Raw genomic sequence first — 5152 nt, 5'->3', positions numbered from 1 at the left:
CATTAGAAATATCAAGTGTTCTGGGATTCCCATTCTTCTCAGAGTCAGCCACAGTTTCTTGTGATCCACACAGTCAAACGCCTTTGCATAGTCAATGAAACACAGATATACATTCCTCTGGTATTCCTTGCTTTCAGCTAAGATCCCTCTAACATCAGCTACAATATCCCCAGTACCACGACCCCTTCTAAACCGAGCCTGGACTTCTGGAAGTTCTTTGCTGGTTTGCTGTTCCAGTCATTTTTGGATAATCTTCAGTAGAATCTTGCTTGCATGTGAAATCAATGAGATTGTTCTATAGTTTCCACACTCTAATGGGTCGCCTTTATTTGGGATGGGAACAAACATAGATCTCTTCCAGTCAGTTGGCCAAGTGATTGTTCTCCAGATTTCTTGGCACAACTTGGTGAACACATCCAGGGCAGCATCTGTTAGCTGAAATATGTCAAAAATATGTCAATTGATATACCATCTATTCCTGTGGCCTATTTTTTGCTATTTCCTTCAAAGCCACTTGAACTTCTTCCTTCATCACCATAGGCTCTTGCTCAAATGTTATTTCATTAAATTATTCTGTATCTGCCAATTCTTTTGATACAATGACTCAGTATATTCCTTCCATCTTCTTTTGATACCTCCTGGATCATTTAACATTCTGCCTAAAGCATCCTTGATTATAACAACTTGAGGTTTGAATTTGTTCTTCAGTTCCTTGAGCTTAAGAAATGCTGAACGAGAATGGCTGACTCTGAGAAGAATGGGAATCCCAGAACATTTAATCGTGCTAATGCGAAACCTATACTTGGACCAAGAGGCAGTCATCAGAACAAAACAGGGCAACACTGCATGGTTCAAAATTGGGAAGGGTGTACGCCAGGGATGTGTCCTATCTCCATACCTTTTCAACCTGTATGCAGAGCAGATTAGGCTCTTGCTCATATGTTGTTTCATGCAATTCTTCTGTGTCTGCCAATTCCTTTCAATACAGTTCTTTAGTTCCTTCAATTTAAGATATGCAAAGCAAGTTTGTCCCTTAAGATTTTGGGACTGTTTTGTGTTCCTGTGCTGTTCTTTGAAATCTTTTCAGATCCTTAACTTCTTGGTTTCTACCTTTTTCTTTGGATTCTCGACTCTCTAGTGCAATATGCACGTGAAGCTGGACCCTGGACCCTGGAGGCTGATGTATGTATTCAGTGAGGTGAGGTTGCAGACTTGCTTGATGTAACACCTGGACACCATCAACAGCTGTAACATGTACCTGGGCACCATCAACACCTGTGACAGGTACCTGGGCACCATCAAAACCTGTGACAGACACCTGGGGCACCCCCAACACCTGTGACAGGTACCTGGGTGCCATTTTTCCATTACAGAGTCAGACTGCAGTGAGAAGCTGGCCTTCTGGGGCTGGCCTCCTAGGACTTCTGTCCGGCCCTGGTGCATTGTATGTCTTGCCTCAGATGAGACATTCAGTCTTTCTGAACATGTTTTCTATGCCTGCTCAGGTATACTGGTGGACCTGGCCTGGCTGCGGAGACAGGAGGCTGAGCAGCTTCTCAGCCAGACATGGAGATGGGCCTTGGCTTTCCAAGCTGTTGGTTGCCTGTTCTCTCCAGGCCTGGCTGTGCCCCCCGGAACAGAGAGCAGGTACTGGCCAGAAGTGTCTGCTGACTTCTTGGTCATTCCCCTTGCTGCCGTGGTTCAGCCCCCAGCAGGCAGCCAGTGTGTGCCCCACCACATAGCCTGCTATCGGTGGTCTCTGATTCTCATCCGAGCTATGACTGTGTCCCAGCCAGTGCAGCTCAAGTCTCACCATCCTCACCTCTAAGGAACTCCCTGGTTATACTTCCTCCAGAACAGATTTATTTGTTCTTTTGGCAGTCCATGCATATTCAGTACTCTTCGTCAACACCACAGTTCAAAGGCATCAGTTTGTCATTCTTCTGCACCCATTGTCCAAATTTTAGATGTATATATTGCTGTTATGTGCCATCTAGTCACCTACAATTCATAATGACCCTGTGTACAGCAGCTCTGAAACCTGCTCTGTCCTGAGCCAGTCTACTGACTCAGAAACACTCACCCCCATTGCCCTAGTTACTACATCAATCCATCTCATCCAGGGTCTTCCTCTCTTGTGCTAAGCATGATGTTCTCCAACAACAAGTCCCTCCTGGCCATGTGCACAAAGTATGTGAGATGAATGTTAAGAGCAGTTTAAATATATTGTTATGTGTAGTCAAGTTGCCTGCGATTCATAGCAACCCTTTTATGCACAACAGCCCTAAACCCTGCTCTATCCTGTGCCAACTTCATTGTCTCTGACACACCTACCCTGATTACCCCAGTTATTGAATCAATTCACCTCATAGAGGGTATTCCTCTCCTGTGCTGTCCCTCCACTCTCCCAAACATGGCATCCTTCTCCAAGGTCTGGTCCTTCCTTGCACCATGTCCAAAGTATGTCAGATGAAGCTTCAGAATCCTTGTCTCCACGAAGCAGCCTGGTTTAACCCGCTCTAGGACAAACCTTTTCATTTTCTTAGCAGTCCATGGGATATTCAATACGCTTCTCCAACACCACAACTCAAAGGCATCAATTCTCCTCCTGTCATCCCTAGTCATTGTCTAGCTCTCTGAAGCATAACAAGTGATTGCAAAGAACATGGCCTGTATCAGGTGCACCTAGTCTCCAGAGTGATACCATTGCTCTTCAGTATTTTGGAGAGGTCCTTAACAGTAGACTTTCCCATTGCAATACATCTTTTCATTTCCTGGCTGCTGGTGCCAAGAGAGTTGACTGTGGAGTCAAGCAAAGCAAAGCTATTAATAATCTCAGTCCCTTCACCATGCATCCTGATGCTTCCATTTGGCCTAGTGGTGAGAATCTTTGTCTTTTTGATATTGAGCCTCGATCCATATTGAAGGCTGCAGTCCTTGACTTTTCTGCAGCAAGCGCTTTAAGTCCTCCTCAGTTTTAGCAAGCAGGGTTGTGTTATCTGCATAACGCAGATTTTTAGTAAATCTTCCACCAATCCTGATGCCACATTTCTCGTCATACAGCCCAGCCTCCTGGATAATCTGTTCTGCCTATAGATTGAAAAGGTATGGATATAGGACACATCCCTGGCATACAGGTTTCCCAATTTTGAACCATGCAGTATTTCCCTGTTTTGTTCTGATGACTGCCTCCTGGTCCAAGTACAGGTTTTGCATTAACACAATCAAGTGTTCTGGAGTTCCCGTTCTTCTCAGAGTCAGCCACATTTTGTTGGGATCCCCACAGTCAAACGCCTTTGCATAATCAATGAAACACATATAGACATTCCTCTGGTACTTTCTGCTTTCTGCCAACATCCACCTAACATTAGCTTACAATATCCCTAGTACCACGACCCCTTCTAAAGCCACCCTGTATTTCTGGCAGTTCTTTGTTGATGTGCTGTTCCTGTTGTTTTTGGATAATCTTCAGTAGAATCTTGCTTGCATGTGATATCAATGAGATTGTTTGATAATTTCCACACTCAGTTGGGTCACCCTTCTTTGGGATGGGAACAAATACAGATCTCTTCCAGTCAGTTGGCCAAGTGGTTGTCCTCCAGATTTCTTGACACTATTTGTTAAGCATACCTAGGGCAGCATCTGTTAGCTGAAATACATCAATTGGTATACCATAAAATCCTGGAGCCTTATTTTTTGCCAATTCCATCAAAGCAGCTTGAACTTCTTCCTTCATCACTATAGGCTCTTGCTCATATGTTGTTTCATGAAATTCTTCTGTGTCTGCCAATTCCTTTTGATACAGTCACTCTGTATACTCTTTCCATCTTCTTTTAATACTTCCTGGATAATTTAATATTCTGCCCAAAGCATCCTTAAGTTTAGCAACTTGAGTTTCTATTTGCTCTTCAGTTCCTTGAGCTTAAGAAATGCTGAGTGAGTTCAGACCTTTTGATTTTCTGACTTCAGCTCCTTGCATATTTCATTGTAATATTTTACTTTGTCTTCCCATGCTTCCCAATCTTTTGTTCAGCTCTGTAATATCTTGATTTCTTCCTTGTGCTTTGGCTTCTCTGCACTCCAGTGCAATATTCAGATATCCATTTCTCTTCTGACATCCATTTTGTCTCCCCCCCCTTCTGTCTTTGTAATGACCTTTTGTACTCTTCGTGGATGATACTCTTGATATCCTCCCACAGCTCATCTGGTCTTCACTCATTAGTGTTCAAGGCCTCAAACCTGTACCTGAGATGGTTTTGAAATTCTGGTGGGATAGACTCAAGGTCATATTTTGGTTCCCATGGATTTGATTGAATTTTCCTTAGCTTCATATATGTATTCATATATATTGTACTTACATCTGAGTAGTTGATGTTCTAGTCCACAATCAGCACGTGTCCTAGCTTTCACAGCTGAGCTTCTCCAGTGGTTCTTTCCACAGATACAATCAATCTGATTCCTATGTATATCATCAGGTGAAATCCATGTGTATAATATGCTTTTATATTTTTTATAAAACATATTTGCAATGAATAAGTCATTGATTTTGCAAAATTCAATTATTTTTTCTCCAGCTTCATATCTGTCACAAAGTCCATGTTTCCCAACTACTGATCCGTCTTCTCTGTTCCCAACTTTTGCATTCCAGTCACCCATTGTTATTATTAATGCATTTTGATTGCATGATTGAGCGATCTCTGACTGAAAAGTTGATAGAAATCTTCTATTTCTTCTTCTTTGACTTTGGTTGTTGGTGCTTCTATCTGAATGATGGTCGTATTCACTGGACTTCTTTGTATGTATAAGAAGAAGATATTAATTTTACTATAACCCATATTATGAAATGTCATCAGTTTGCTGTTAATTTTCCATAGAACATATTATAAAAGATGTTTGCTGTGGAAAAATATTATGATTAATTTGTTGCTTAAGATGGAAGGAATATACTGAGTCATTGTATCAAAAAGAATTGGCAGATACAGAATAATTTAATGAAATAACATTTGAGCAAGAGCCTATGGTGATGAAGGAAGAAGTTCAAGCTGCTTTGAAGGAAATAGCAAAAAAATAAGGCCCCAGGAATAGATGGTATACCAATTGACATATTTCCCCTAACAGATGCTGCCCTGGATGTGCTCACCAAGTTGTGCCA

Source organism: Elephantulus edwardii, unplaced genomic scaffold (assembly GCF_000299155.1).
Source record: "Elephantulus edwardii isolate Elephantulus edwardi_28Jun2011 unplaced genomic scaffold, EleEdw1.0 scaffold00060, whole genome shotgun sequence".
Lineage (NCBI taxonomy): Eukaryota > Metazoa > Chordata > Mammalia > Macroscelidea > Macroscelididae > Elephantulus > Elephantulus edwardii.
The sequence above is the reverse complement of the archived record's forward strand: the minus strand, read 5'-3'. Positions refer to the sequence as shown.